Source organism: Lissotriton helveticus, chromosome 7 (assembly GCF_964261635.1).
Source record: "Lissotriton helveticus chromosome 7, aLisHel1.1, whole genome shotgun sequence".
NCBI lineage: Eukaryota > Metazoa > Chordata > Amphibia > Caudata > Salamandridae > Lissotriton > Lissotriton helveticus.
This window is the reverse complement of record NC_136068.1, coordinates 996197564-996214526: the sequence shown is the minus strand read 5'-3', so window position 1 is coordinate 996214526 and position 16963 is coordinate 996197564.

Sequence of the window (16963 nt, the reverse complement as noted above, 5' to 3'; positions counted from 1 at the left end):
TTATGTTATAACGAACATGTACCCAAAATATGACTGAAGAATAAATTGTTACAAATGCATAAACAACATATATTGCCACAATGGAGATTTCAGTTTATTGATCATGTGTTAGTCATCTGTCTGCCCGATTTAGAGTGGGCGGTTGTTCAGATTTATTTACTGGAAAATATCCTGGTGGTGGTGAGGGACAGTAAAAATTACAAATATCCCCCACACCATCAGAGAAAACTCCCATGGTGTTAGGGATGTTAGTTTTTACTTTTCTAAGAATAAACTTCTGCTTTGTGAGTTTATTTTTGAAAAAGTAAAAACTTTAAAAATGTTGGTGTAAGCATCTTAAGGGTCTGGCTTAGAGTCTGGCGGACAAAGTAATGGCAGTCAGAGTGGCAGAAGACTTTACATTTGCCACTCTGCCTTTAGTAGTAGTGCTGCTCGTGCTGATTTTATAGCACAGAACAAGCTCCCGGCGCTTACATTCAGCATGAGCAGTGTGAAGTGCCAAAATTCTGCCGCTGTGGAAGCGCGTAGAGTTTTTAGGTAACTGTGGAATTCCACAGAGTGAAACTCCACAACTGCCATCGACCCCTAATTAAAACATAGATAAAATAGGTGGTACAGAGGAGAATGTAAATGAAGTTTCAAATAAATATTTAATCTGTTTGCTACATGTTCTACGAGGTAGCTCGATTAATGCTTTACACATAATAAACATAGACCAAAAGTCTAACTTTAGTAGTAGTAAAGTTAGACTTTTGGTCTGAGTTAGACTTTTGGTCTGAACTTAAACCACATGTCTAACTTTATTAGTAGCAAAGTTAGTCTTTAGGTCTAAACTTAGAATTCAGGTGTAAACTTAGGGGCATATTTACAATAACTGGCACATCCCTGCAAATCAGCAGGGATGCGCCAGTTATTGTGCGCCAGTTATTGTGCGCCATAGCTCCGCCATCATGGATGCACCGCATTTACAATGCGGCACACCATGGTGCAAAAACGGCACAGATGCGTGACGCATCTGTGCCGTAAAGGTGATGCATTGCTGGAGTTGCGTTGCAAGCGCGACGCAGCTCCAGCACTGCTCTGGGGGCCCTATCTAGTTAATGCTGCGTCAATCCTTACGCCTGCTCCAGGCAGGCGCTGGGTTTTGACGCAGCATGGGCCTAAAAGTGACTGAGTGAAATCTTGTAGATTTCACTCAGCCACTTTTAGGAGGCGATCCTGCGCCATCAACTCTGCAGCTTGAGGACATATGGTTGAGTAATCAATCCTAGAGTTTCAGGATTGTATCCTGTTGGAAATTGGCTTCATGGTTGAGGGAGTGGAACCCTACTCAGGCAGCCCCCACAGTTTCTATCATGGTGAAGTCACAAACAAACACCACATTAACCAACTTAACTTAGAACAAATGTGGAAAGTATTTATGAAGCACTTCAAACATTAATAAAGTGAAAACACAATGCAAGAAAAAGTCCACGCCAATGTATTACATTTAAAGAGTTAAACAAATTATTTAAGACCAAAAAAACACAAATCTAAACAGTAGAACGGGAGATATGCAGTTTGAAAGATTTAAGTGAAAATCGAGTTTACTAGCACAAAGCGCCAACTGTAGTTATCTGTTCACATCAGACCAGAACAGAATCACAAGTTCAGGTGAACCACAATGAAGCATGAGCTGGATAGAGGGACCAAGTAGGGCCCCCTGAGCGAACTACTTTAAATCCTGGTTTGCGGAGCATTGTGAGATCCCAGATCAAGAATGCATCACTCACTGGCAGTTCCAAAGAAGCTGCGGGGCTGGGATGTGGAGTCCTGCATTTACATCAAGGATGCCATCAAAGAGGGGCTTGTGATGCAAAGTCCTTCGTCAAAGATGCGTAACACACTGACAGTTCTGAAGAAGCTGCAGGGCTTGCGATGTGAAGGCCTGCATCGAGGATGTGTCATGCAGTGTTGATTCAGAGGAGAATGTGTGCTGAAGTGCAAAATCCAGAGTCGGGGTTGTATAATGGAGCTACAAGGAGTTGCATTGTGCTATGTTGGTTTTGCCCAAAGGACTGCAACTGGGCTGGCAGAGCACCTTTAGGCCCACTTCCAAGCATACAGGACTGGGGTGGCATAACTTGGTCAACAAGACTCACAGCAGACTAAGTCCAGGTACTGGATTTGAGGTAGCTGATGCCTTTTCTGTTCCTGAAACTCTACTCAGGAATCCAGCCAACTAGCCATTTGAATCACTCTGTTGGTCATGGGATAAAGATGCAGATTCAATCCTTTTAGTCAAGCAGCAGGGCTGCAGGGCGGCATGGTAGCAGTGTAGCAGTCCTTTCAGAGTGTCAGTAAACAAACCTAAGCCCTATGATCCTCTCCCAATGAACACCCTCACTTTATCAGAGTCTTGAGGTTACTCATCCACTCACGCACTAATTCCCTGGTATTCTGGGCAGCCGCATGGCATCCACCAAAAATGATATGGTTGCGGTATGGTTCAAACATAATGACTTAGAGTACAAGCATGCATTTTGTGTGTGCTGCAGACTTGTTCCTACTACTGATACTTGCTGCAGAGGATTCTTCAGCATGAAGGCTTCAATCCTGGTTGGCATCATATTCAGCAGCGTCCTGGCTGTTCCTGTACTACTGGGGCTCACTTTTGCAGTTGGACCGGTCCTTTGTGGCAGGGGTTGCGGCCCTTACTTGTTGGGGCTGCTTTGTTGTTGGAGAGACGGCTCTTTGCAGCTGGGGCTGTGCAAAGAACTGACTGATACAAGGACTTTTAAATCTCAACAGCCAGCTTGGCATTCATGTGGGTGTTTAAACTTCACCCAGGACAGTGCTCAATGCTCCACATTGAGCTTCCTGGTAAGCGTAGTCATGTTCTGCTTTTCCAGTTTCGGTGCATTAACATTAACTCAGTTCATGCTTACATATTACACTCTTCTCTCTCCCCCTCCTTATGACGAAAGAACATGGACACTTCCTCAGAGCAGCACCTTTCCTAGAAGACTAGTTGGCAGTGGAGATTTGAATGAAAATGAATCATTCCTTCATGGGCATTAAAAAAGGCAGCTCCGACTAAAGTTGTACTGAGAACATTGAGTCAGCACTGGTACTGAGGCAAGGCCTTGCTGTTTATCTTCTCCAAGGCATTAACGTGCACCTGTCTTTCTAGTTCCTATTTTAACTTATTTTGTAAGTTTGTTGTTTTTTCCCAAACCCCTTCCTTTGGGAGTATCAATCAGCACCCCGTTATTGTGATCCGCTGTCAGTCAAATGCTTTCGGGGATTGTGGGTCCATGCTGCCTCTGCAGTTAAAAGCAGAGAGGAGTACAAATTCCATCTAGGTTGGCTACCAAAAGAATGTGAAACCACTGTTAATATAGTCGCCTAGTGACCATGGTGTCAGGGTCATTTGATGTCTCTGTCCTCACCCTCACCATATGTGAACTCCAGAGGCAGGTAGAGTTGGAGCGGGTGGAGAATCAAACCTTAAGGTCACATATAGCATGAATGTCCCAACACTCAAGACGGGTGCAGTCCCAATTGGGTGGCCCTATCCCTTCATTGGGGAATGTCAGTGCAGATAACTCCCCTGCATCAGCCACCATGGTAAACCAATTAGCAGTACCAGTCGCGCCCTCCATATCTTTCAGGGAATGCACCAGCATGGTCCACCACTTTGCTGGCTAACGATGACCCTATACTGTACTCTTTTGACCGTTTTGAGGTAGAAGGCATATGTATTTGTGACCGTCGTACTGCTACCCAAACAGTGGACAATGCACTACTTGAGTTGCGACAAGGAAATTGTGATCTGCAGAGCTTTCTATCCCAATTAAACTCTTTTGTTGTAGAAATGGAATGTCCAAAGACCAAAAGAACCTCTCTCTTCTATCGAGGGCTGCAGGATAACCTAAAGGACATGCTGGCCCACATCATAAACCACCCACTGATTGAGATGCTATCATTACGCTTGTCCTCCATTGGACCACAGCCTTTCAGCAAGAAGAGGTGAAAGCACGTGTGTGGAAGGTCCCTCATACCCCATACAGCCTTGGAAGAGAATAAAATGCCAAGAACCACCCCAGACGTTTGAGAGTCAATGCAGATTGGAAGTGTTCATCCACCCCTTACTAAAGCTGAAAAGGAAAAGAGACAGCGAGGCAATCTTTGCTTTTATTATGGCCAAGATATACATTTTGTTCAGGACTGCTCCAAAAATCTGAAAAGATTTCCCAAAGAATCAGCAGATTTCAAACCCATAGCCTCTGACAGCTTGCAAGTGGCTGCCGCACACATTACTATGAATGTATCCTTTTGTGGTTCCATTAGTAATCTCACAAACATGTCAGTGTTATTGGACTCTGATTTCATGGTTAATTTTTGTGATTGGTCTTATCACTCATGTGCACCATATCCCAACCATTTGTAAGGCATTTTTGGATCAGGTATGCGTAGTGGAGGGCTCACAACTTTCCTCGGGACCCATTACCCATCATACTATCAATGTACTTAATGACTGGATCTGACAACAAATCCAAAGTTTGCCCGGTTGATTTGATTGACACCCCACAGTACAGGATGATTCTGGGTCTCCCATGGCTGATTAAGCCCAACCCTACCATACACTGGCAGAGCAGAACTGTGTCTTTTTCTCCTATGGTCTAGTACTTATTTTAAGTTATTTTGTTAGTTTGTTTCCAAAATCCCTTCCCATGGGAGTATCAAACAGCAGCTGGTTATTCAGATCCCCTGGCCATAGGAGATTTTTGCCGGATTGTAAGACCCTGCTGCATCTGCGACTGAAAACAGAAAGAAGGACACATTCCAACTAGGTTGGTTCCAAACACAGAGAAGAACAGCAATCCTTCTGAGGCTTACACAGGTCCAGAGGTGTACTGACGAGTTGGGTCAGAGGTTGCACTATTTATACCTGGTGCCCACTTTGAAGTAGGAGAAGGTTCTGGAGATTTTCACCTCCACCCAGAGTTGTCTGGAATTTCCCGACTCCCTGCCTTGGCCCCAGCTTGTCTGGAGTCACAAATGACTAGTGTCAAATGCTTTGTTGGTGTGCTCAGTTAGAGGCTTTGTGGTGTGCAAGTGTGGTAGGTGATAGCTCCTCCCCTTCATCAAGCCAGAGAACACCTATTCATCCTTTGTCTCACTATTTGGGAGCCATACATAAATACCAACTGCCAGCTACACATAGCCATGTGACCCAGGATACAGGTTGAAAGCACCAACCCCTAGATGCATCAAGAAACCATTTTGTAATTCCTTATTAGCAAAAAATAAGGATTCGCTAATAAGGAATAGCAAAATGCTGTGGGCCATATGCATCAACACATTTTCCCATAGACACAGAATGGGCAAAACCCTTTGATGCATCTGGCTCATATGCATGAAGAATTCGCTTAAGAAATAGCGATTTCTTAAAATTCATTAATTGCGACTCGCAAATTGCGACTCGCAAATTGCGACTCGCAATTAAGGAATACCTCCCCATTCATTCCTATGGGCCTAGAGGCCCATAGGAATGAATGGGAAGACAATCTCAATTTGCGATTCTCAATTAGAGAATCGCAAATTGAGAACGCAATTTCAAGGGTGCCAGGGTGTCAAAAGGACACCCTGTTTCACCCCTGAAATATGCATATGGGTACATCTTGCACACACACATGCCCTAAGGCAATGTCTGTGTGTAAAATGTAACTTTGAAAAATGCACTTTAGTGCATTTTTCTAAGTTTTTGCAAATTACCTTGAAGTTCAACTTCATGGTAATTTGTGCCCCCTATTAGAGAAATCGCTAATTTTTTAACTTTAATGCATTGCATTTAAGGAATATGAATTTGAGATTCCTTAAATGCAATAGCAATTTAAGTAATCGCAAATTTGTGATTTCTTAAATTGCTATTTTTGCATTGGGGATGATAAATCCCAAATGCAAAAATACCGGTCGCAAAGGGTCAGATTCTGAGAACAAATGGTTTGCACAAGAAAGTGACAACTTTTTTTTTAAATCTTAAAAAAAAAAAAATAAGGACCCGAGGTTTCTTAAAAATGTAAATAACTGATTTTTATTCAATGTTTGAAATTGTTGCTGTGAATCACTGTTTTCATAATCCAAATGTATGTATAGCATGCTTTTATGGTTTTTAAATTAACCGAATAAAGTATTTTCTGACTGACTGACAACTTTATAAATGTGGCATTTTCAGAATTGTGACTTAGAATCTGACTTTACCATTAAAGAGGCTTTTAAATTCCAATTCTTTAGACATCAAATTAATTTTTCATATCAGCTCCCAATTCAAAGTTGTAACTTATTACATGTAATAAGGTAATCCAATATTATCTTATGGGAGAGGTAGGCTTAGCAGTTGTGAAAAGCAAATTTAGGAGTGTTTCACTACCAGGACATGTAAAACATAAAAGTACTTGTCCAACTTTTTAAATGCATTGCTCCTGACCCTCTGTATTGTTTAGGGCCTACCTTAGGGGTGAAATGGCAGTTTAAATGTGCACAAACAGACTGCAATGGCAGGCCTGATACGTTTTAAAAGGTTACTTGAGTGGGTGTTATATTATGTGCTGCAGGCCCATTGGTAGCATTTAATTTACAGGCCCTGGGTACATGTATTACCACTTTACTAGGAACTTGCAAGTATATTACCTCTGCCAACTGGGTGTAAGACAATTTCACCATGTTTAAAGCAGAGAGGACCAGCACCTTAGCACTGATTTGCAGCTGTAAGGTGTGCAGAGTGCATAAATCAGCAAAGAAGAAGTCAGAAAACAGGATGATGGAAGGTAAAGATCTTGGTGGAAAACCACATATGTCAGATCCAACACCAGATGTTTCTGTCAGATGTGCATTAGAGTCACAGAGAATTTGAGTGTGTTTGTGTGGCAACTTGAAGTCACCAACTTCATAAACTCCTTGCACTGCAGCACAAACCATGAAATATTGCTGCCTAGTTCAAACCACAGACTGTGCAGAGCTGTCTGTATAGAACGCGCTCTTATTCTCAATTGTTGTAAAAATATTTGGAATTTGTGGACTAATTTGTGTGTAATACAAATGTAGAATAATAATCAAACTTTACATTGGTGGCATTTTAAGAAGAGTCCCGCTCCAACTGACAAAGGTGTAGAGCTTATGTTTTAGGAATACCAGCTATTGTTGTTTCTTTTATTATAGGTATGTCAGAAACTATAATGATTTGCTTCTCCTGTGGTCATTGATGCTTCTTCAATATAGCTGTCTGTAGTGCAGTAAGAATTTTCCTCAGCAGAGAACAGCACGTGTAATCAATATGGTATGACCGTTGTTTGTAGCTCATTGAACACTACATATGTGTAACCTAAAGTGTCGGGAACAACTGTAATTACTAGTTTTGCTTTGTTGTCTCATGTCTGTAAATATTTAGCCTCTAACATGACTTCTTCTTGTCCACTTAAGCTAACTGGGTGTGTTTTTGTCCAGTATTTTTCAGAAAACTTTGGAGTAATTAGTTCATACAAGGTTTAACCCACTTATGATGGTGCCACAGGTAAGCTGTTCCAAAGTTCAGAAACCCTAACTTGCTTAATTTGTTTGGAGGTTGTAAAGTAGCACACTTCTGTAAGAAGTCATTTGCCAATCCTTTACCCTCACTGTTTAATCCATATCCAAGATAAATCACATTACAATATGCAAGCTTAGTTTTTTTTTTAATGGTTTTATACCCATACCCGTGTCACTATCCTCCCCACCTTAGTCAGGTGATCAGTAAAATCATTGTCCGTCACATAGATGTCATCAATATATGATAGTGCTAAAGGATATTCTTGTGAGATCTAAATACTCCTTGCTATAAAGTCTCCTGGACTATTCTGGTACCCAAGAGGCAATAGTATTTTGCCGCATTGAAAACAGCTGAATGAAAAAGCGGTTAGATACTGAGATTCGGGCGCTATATTTTGGTTGCAATCACCATGAGATATTTCAAATGTTTCTTTTTATCTCTAAGCCAGTGCTAAGGGCATTTTAAACAATATGCATGCAAATGAGTGCATTTAAATGTCTATAATCTAAAACTATTCTACATACATTATCAGGTTTTAACATCGGAATAAGAGGCGAGTTCATTGCAGAATATCAAGGCACTCTTATATTTTGATATTGAGGCTGATCTATAATAGATTTTATATTACCCATAGCAATCAACATTAGAGGATTCTGAGCATCCTCAAAGGACTCACATGTGGAACAGATTCTTTGTCATACCCTGTTTGGCTTCCATATATCACAGGAACTTGCTGTAAGGCTCATTTGTGTGCCTATTTCACTCGGAGTTCTTCAGGTAAAAAGGAATAAAACATGTGCATTATTACCTCCTCACCTTAATGTGCATCTCTTATAGAAACTAGAGGCAAATCATCCTCTGAGAGGATTATGTCATGTTCAACTGACAAATAAGATTAGAACATTGTTTTGATTTTGCGTAAAATCTCACCTTAAATTTATATCTCTGCATCATTGACTCTTTCTCTTACATGTTCATCTGTTATCATTCTCAACTTGTATATATTCTTTAGATGGAGCCACCACCAGATTCACCCGGAGAGTATGGTGAACCATTGTCACTCTGTTGCACTGTCCAGAAGTGCTACTGCCCACGTCCCGTCCGCCAGAAGTATCTGTAGTGGGAAGGACCTGCTTTTTCGCTAAGCTGACTATTAGTTAAAATGAGTCTTTGAGTCTGAAGTTTTCTCTTCTTTGATTATACTAATTTCACCTACATGCATTGGCTCTGATATCAATCTGGCTTTCTGATTTTATCACGGTCCCTTCAATTATATCCACCCCTACTGGACTCCTGAGTGGAGGGATCCAATTTTGTTTTTTTTGTTTCACTTTCTGCATTTTCTGGTGCTGGTTGCTCTTTATCAGAGCCTACATTCATATTTTTTGCTTTGAGTAGGGGTGTTGTGGCTCGATGACAGGTATCTCTACCCATAAAAGTTTAATCTTCTGAAATAATCTTATGAAGTTCTCATTCACAATATTGAACAGAACAGAGGCCAACTCATGGATCTTTGTCGGAACGGTGACTTATCATCAAATGTTACTCCGAACTATTGAGGAAACTACCTCATAATTATGTATTCATTTCTTTTTAAATCAAGAGTAGGTGCAGCTTCATGCTCATTTTGTTTTTGTTTATCCCCTCCTATAGTACCACTATTGAGGGTGTGCAAGTAATAGTAGTATAAATAGTCACAAATATTATTTCCTAAGTAGTACACTGTTCTACAGGTAGTACCATGCCAAGAGGAAAACACATAGTTAACTTCCTATGTCAATCCGCCAGTATTGTCTGAGGATAAACCTCTCCTAGATGGTTAGCTTTTGAGCAATCTAAAATGGAATCTTGTCTCATTTTGTGGGGACTTTGTTGATAATGTCACTAATAGTCTGTAGACTAACTGCCTGTTCAGCACGATGTGCATTTTGCATAGGACCAGGAAGAAATGTACCTGAAGCAGTCTACTGTAGAACATACTGTCAAAGTCGCTTATAAATGGTCATTACTTGGGTCAATAAATGTCTAAATTATGCATCTGTCAAGTTTACTACATCAGAATATGGTCTTACCCAGCCAACTCAGGCCAGGTGACTCCTTTGTTGCTCAAGAGACCCAGTCTAACATTTTGGAATACATGAAATTGCTAACCACCAACCGATCGGAAAGCAAAGGAAAGGCACGGGCCTAAAACAGAGGCACTGTGGCCCACAAGTGCTGGAGAGATCCTCCGGCATAATGCTGCCCATGGCTCTACCCCCGGGGGTGGATGAGATGTTGCTCCACGGATTTGCATGACCCTAAAATGGCGGAGGTCAGGCGGACTCGGGCTTTGAAGACGACCTCGTGGCTGAAAATCGAAACGAGCCGGTTACCTCTGTTCATTGTGTGGGCTTCACTTTCTCTGAGGTCTGACCCTGGTGCACCGCCACGCCCAGGAGCTCTGCCGATTTTCTGCGCTTACCACAGTAGACCATCCAGGCACATACAGGCTCCCATGGTCAAGCTGGCCGACATGTGATGATCTCCGGCCAGCAATCACCTGGTGAGGGATTACCTTTCTGGCACTCAACACCTGTGTCTTACCCTCTCCCTGAACCTTTGGACTCACCTGAGGCTATTTGTTGATGGTGGCCCTTCAACTCTCTTTTTCCTGCAATTTTTGGTTCATGATCCACAAAGCCACACACTTTTTGTTACCCTCTCGCCCCCATTGAGGCTGGCAACAGTGTCCCCCCTCATTCCCATCAGTGTCAGCAACACTGCCCCTGAACCAACTCTCCCTTTGCACTGAACCGATTACCAAACTTTTCCCAGGGGGCCCTAACAACATATTGAGCAGGTAGCAATACCCCCTCCCCCCACCGGGCCTGCCCCAGGTCAAGGTGGACCTTCTCCCGATGACCTATGACGATGCCCCCCGGCGGATACCTAAAAACTGTTTGTTCTTAACACGGACAAGAGCAACCTTGGCTGATGCCCGGTGGAGCTGTCCTATGTTGCTACAGAGGAGTCTGGCTCAGGTTCTCCCCCTTGGCCATCACCTACCCAGCCGGACATCTGACATTGTTTTCCCTGTCTCCCTGTTGTGTCTCCTTCCTTTCCCCCACCTCCTCCTTCCTTGATTCTTTGGCTTTCCGCCAGACTCAATCTGCATCCCTCCCTCCTGTTTACCAATTCCCCCTCCACCCTCCTTTACCCTTAAGACATGTTTTCCTGGCTATTTTACACGATAATAACTTGTATTATTGTATAACCTCATGTTTTCTCTCATATGTCGATACTTGGAACAATGTGTAGCTTGTAACTGATGTAACAATGTAACCTCATGTAAAGCACTCTGATACCTCCGGGTCTAGCCAGCGCTATATAAAACTCATCAAATAAATAAGATATGCTTGATGTTTTCAATATACTAATGGGACTTCTAAGTCACTATCAGTTCACAATTAGCCAGGACTGTAGCAGCTCTGTATTTATGAGTGTTTCCCTTGTTGGGATCTACAATATCAAATTTCACCCATGAGTAAAATGTTTCAAAGGGGTATGAAGCATGTGAATTTACAACAAAAGTTACTTCACGCCTTGTGATAGGGAACCCCAAGCAAAGAGATGTTGTGTAAGTGGGGCGTTAATGTTTACCCCTTTTTAGGTCTCACTGAGCCAACGCGCATGCGTTGCTCTGCGATAGTTAAGTAGGGGCTCTCAAAAATGCTCCCAAAGTCTGCAGGCGGATCGGGTACATTGCATGTGCACCGGGGGCGTGCATAATTTGTCCGCCTGCAGCCTTTGGGAGGACTTTCGCGGCTGCTTTGATGTTCTCAGTGAGTCGCGCGGCCACTGAGAACATCAAAGCAGCTGCGAAGGTGCTCACTTTTTGCCACCCCCTCCCTTATCCCACTTCCTGCGGAGCCAGGCTCTCCTCACCTTTGTTCTCCTTCAGTTTCCCTCCATCACCTCGTTCTCACCTCTGCTCTGACCTCGTTCTAGTCTTCTCTCTCATTCTTTCTTCTCGCTTCCCCTTACTCTCCCTTCCTCCCTCTACTCTTCCCTCTCCTTCCCCCGTGCTCCGTCCCCCCAACACTCTCAGTTCACGTCCGTTCCCTTCTCTTCCATGTTAATGCCTTGTATAAATATTTAATGCACTCTAAGGAGAGGCCAGGCGGGCGGCCCTTGGCTGCCTGGAGCCGGGTGATGGAGGCTGGTTTTAAACGCTCACAGTAAAACATCACTTGTCAGCAGGGAGCTCCCCTTTCCGAGGTCAAAGGAAGAGGGGCAAACTCAGGAACTGAGTGGGGATGCTGCGGTTCAAGCGGCTTGTGCGTGTGCACGTGACGAGTCAACATTCCTTTAAAGACGCATTTAATTTGCGACCTTAAATGATGCAGATTTACTAGCAGTGGTGTCAGGATACCGACCTTGTTGGGGAGAAACCGTGCTTCTCCTTTTCTGTCCATTGACCACTTTCCCCTCACACTATCTGACAGGGCTTGAATACCCTTTTCAGAACTGCCCGGGTTTCATTTCTGTCCCTCACTAGACAGACACAAAACAAAAGCACCGCAATGCAGATATAATTGGACTGAATATTAATGAATTAACTGCAGTTCGTGTTTAGAATGTCGGTTTTAGCTGCAGCAGAGGAGCCAACCTTTTCCCATCACGCAGCTCTTCTTGGCCCCGGTGGCCATGATGCATCTTTAAACGCTGCATGCTCTGCACATCGTGCATAGCCAGGGCTGACAATGTACAGCTGAGGGGGTGCCAATGCACTTTCAGGGTTGGCAGTGAACCTGTCGGCGCCCATAACAGGCCATCGGACAATGCACATCACAAGGGTGCCAGCGCATGTCCCAGACTCCCATGTACGTGCAAAGAATGTCTGCGTCCCATAACAGGACTTCTGTGGGGGGGACACCACAGGCTGCCTCTTCATATTTCAGAGAAAAACCAAAGGAAATGATGGACGGAACGTTGACAATACAAGCACTCACCCCCAGTCAACAGATCTGGGTTTAATCCATCACCATTCTTTAGCCCACTCTGCCACCCCAGTTCAGACATGGCCACCCCCTTTTGTACCTCTTCATATTTCAGGCCTGTTAGCGTACTTGACGGCTTTCAGTGCACTTTCCCGGGACTGATTGTGCACATCCCAAACCTTCTAGCGCCTATGACTGTGCTTTCAGTGCACAGCACTGGGCCAAAAGTGCACATCGCTCTGCCAGTGCTCAGCCCAGGACAGCCAGCGCCCAGCACAGGCTGCCAGTGCACGTCCCAGCGCTACTAGTGCCCATAAGAACTTCCAGTGCACACACCTGGCTTGACAGTGCACATCCTATGGAACGTTCCAGAGCTTGCACGGATTGTCAGCGCCTATAGGAGAGATTCCAGTGCACCCCCCCCCCGGCCATACATGGCACATCCTAGAGCAATCTCTGTCCATCACATTGCTACTGCACCTCCCAGTGCAGCTACCACAGCCCTGCCCTACCCTGCGTGCGCCTCCTGCGCCCCTTGCTTTTGTCACGTGCAGCCACACGCTGCTCCTTGTTATACAGCACTCTGAACCCCGTAGGGGTCATGTTCGCGCTGTAGAATACTACTCAAATAAATAAATAACACAACTACGAAGAGGCGCCTAAAACAAGCCAGCACTTTTGGCGTTGACAGTGCTTGTGAGCATTATCAAACAAATAAGTTACGAGGATTCATTTTATTATGAATATGTCAATATTAGTTTTGGAGCAAAGCCCCAGGGCCCCTAGGAGTGTACTGTCAAGGCCCCCCTTATCCTATCAACCCCACCTGGGCTTATCAAGAAATATTTGGTGTTTGTGATTTACAAACTGGGGCCAAGGAGTGATCGGTGCGTGGGGGCCCCCAGGGCACAGTCACGAGGCTGCGAACACAGCAGACATGGCATATAGAGGTGGGGCCTCTGTGCTGTTAAAGATGCTTTATTTGCAACGCACCAATGGCCCGTCTTACTGGTAGTTTATCTCTTTCACTTTTCTCCATCACATCTTCCCGATTCTGCTGCCCATCTTTAGCCTGATTCTTTCATCACCTTTCCTGCTTTCCCCACATCACCCTGCCTTTCCATATGGCCAGGGACTGCCGGAGGACCCCCACCCTTCCGTTAACCAACATAACATTATTAACAGGACGTGAGAGGGCTTTCTTTGGAAGGCGGGGGATCTTCCGACCCCCCCCAGCCGTATTTATTAAAATATACAAAATAAATCAAAAATTGAAATAAACAATATCTACACAATTACGCAAAAAATGTTACAATTGATATATACATGTATTCAGATGGCTAACCTTAACATATTTCTAGTACAAGGTATTTCCTATCCGAAACTAACATATCAATTCACATTATACAATAGTTAATTTTCTGCGTACCTATTTGGGCCTACGGCAAGGTCAATAACCGGTGTCAGATCCTTGTCACTAAACCACGCCCTCCTGAAGGAGTGCGCGTGCGCAGGAGGGCCCGTTTACCGTGGGGCACATCCCCTCCCCGGTTACCTCCGTACGCCCTACTAAACCATGCCCTTCTGTCGAAGTGCGGATGCGCAGAGGGCCCGCTTACCGTGAGGGTACTTTGGTTCCCCGGTTATCCCATACGCAGGTATTCAGATGGCTAACCTCAACATATTTCTAGTACAAGGTATTTCCTATCCGAAACTAACATATCAATTCACATTATACAATAGTTCATTTTCTGCGTACCTATTTGGGCCTACTGCAAGGTCAATAACTGGTGTCAGATCCTTATCACTAAACCACGCCCTCCTGAAGGAGTGCGCGTGAGCAGGAGGGCCCGTTTACCGTAGGGGCTCATCCCCTCCCCGGTTACCCCCGTACACCCTATTAAACCATGCCCTTCTGTCGAAGTGCGCATGCGCAGAGGGCCCGCTTACCGTGAGGGTACTTTGGTCCCCCGGTTACCCCGTATGCTCCATTAACTCCATTAAAGAGGGCCCTTGCATCTCTGCACTGCATACTGGCGTTATTGTGCACGTGCTGGGTGGCCAAAGAGCCTACAGAAAGTGTGACTGTCTCCCCCGCACCCATGTACCCAACAGGCTGTACCTGCCCCTGGAGTTCTATGAGAGACCACTTGTCTCTCCCTTTGGGCGACCCCATTCGAGAATGGCGCCGCCACCCCTAAGGACCTTAAATTAACTTCTCACCAATCATGACTTTACCGCCTGACCAAATACGATGATTGATGACCTGAAACGGGAGAAAGTTCTAAGGAACAAAACGTATTAATCAGACACTTTGTCATACGTAAACACTTGTAACCAAATTATGAAAACCTTCATAACACACAATAACAATCATCTGCTTTAGGGGATGGTGGGTGGGAAAATTAATTTCAGCCTCCTAGAGGCTGAAAGGGGCAGGACGTGGCGCGCAGGAGTCAAAGAGGTCGACTCCCGTGCTGCACAGCCTTTTTAACCCCTCGGAGGCCAGGCCGCATCTAATCGGCCTGGCCTTTGTTCCTTTTGTGGGCCGGAAATGACTCAATCACTTTCGGGTCACCAGGGAACCCGGGAGGAGTGGGGGGCGGTGCGCCCCGCCATAAGTGCCGTAACCAAAACTAGGTCTGGGCTCACGGGCGATAAGGACAAGCCTCACTTACAACAAAAACCAAAACGAGCACCGATATTGCCACCTTATTTCTACAGGGGCCTGATTTAGCCACAAAACCTACTGATCTAAACAGTAAGTTCCAAGACATATTTTTCAGTCCAGAATAAATCAATTATTTTAATCTGATATTTTGTCAAAACATATTTGAAAAGATTCACATGATTAGAAATATTGCTTACTTCACTCCACACTTACTCACAACAACAAGTCTTACATTCAATTCAATCGTTCAACCATACATACAATCCATACAAAACATAGAATAAATTTACATCAGTTATTACAAAAGATTATTTACAGACATAGTTTCACAAAACAGCATTGGGAATAATTTTAGTTTCAAGAAGTTTTGATTTACAACAACACTCCGAACGCTGTATGAAAAAAGGTCTAAGCGTTTCAAAATCCCTTTGTTGAAGGGAGATCTCATCAGGACCACGTAGCTCAAAGGTGCTCAGTTTCTTTAAGTGTGGGCTATCCGCCGCTTTCAAACCTCTTTTATCTCTTGAAAAGTGGAATGTGAAGTTTTTGTTGTGGCGTGTTCAGTGATCCAGTGATCCAACAGAAGATGTAGGAAAGGCGGGAGAAGTTTGCGCCAGCGTTGCTCATTGAATGAGGCCCTTCATTTGCTCACGCCATCTTCACATTCCACTTTTCAAGAGATAAAAGCTGTTTGAAAGCTCTCACACCTAGCCCTCACATGTTTAGTCCAACTATCGAGCCCTACCAACTCGTTGCAAGATCATATCTTCTCCCTATACTCCCTTTCGTAGGCAAGAAACTTCTCTGCAATGGTTTCAACCTCAGACGTGTCCCAACGGATGTCATCTATCAAGAAGCACGACTCCCCCAGATGCACCCCTGGGCTACGGGCTACAATTAGCAAGCCTCACTACTGTTGTTACTAGGTATTTGCTTCCATGGGCACAATATGGCCTCACAGACTCGCTTCCCCACTTCGGGAGATCTGAAATGTCCGCGCCAGAGTGTACCCCGAGTACGGATATGTTGACCCCCCTTCTACCCAGGCGTCCTGGTGTACCTGTTCTTTCCGCCCCCCCCCCCCAAAATGCGTGCTAATTATGCTAGGGCTGACTGATACAGGGCAATTAAAAGTGCCGCCATAGGCCACCAGATGGGCTTAATTGAATGGCATTACGCTGCGCCCGATAATACACGGCGCTCCTGACGCTGCAACCCACTGTCAGTGCATCTGAAAAGGCTACCCGTCATTGTATGTCTACCCCCTTACTATAGCAATCACCAAACGCGCTGTCTACTAAAATGGCAACTGGGAGCTCGGGCCCCAGTAAAGGCAGAATCCAGCTTCCCGACAAGGGGTGCTGAGGTGTTGCATAGGCCTATTACTCCTGGGTTTGGCCAGGCTGGCCAGGCACACCCATGTGCACTGCCACATTGCTATCGTTGTTCCTACCAATTGGTAAACTATGAATATACTATGACAACCACGGTGGCCCTGCGAGCACAGGCGCCGCTACTGTAGAAATACAGTTTCCTGATAAGGAACATACTGCCATCTTATGTGAAGCAACATCCCGCTACATTACTGCGGCCAGCCAAATCTAGGGTTAACACACCAACAAACAATCAACCCAGTGTTGGCACCTCCTGAGTCCTTGATCGATCGCCCATCACACTTGACGTCGTTGCTTGCCAACAGGGCCGGACTGGCTACCGGGCGTTTTTGTGTGCTGCAAAGCT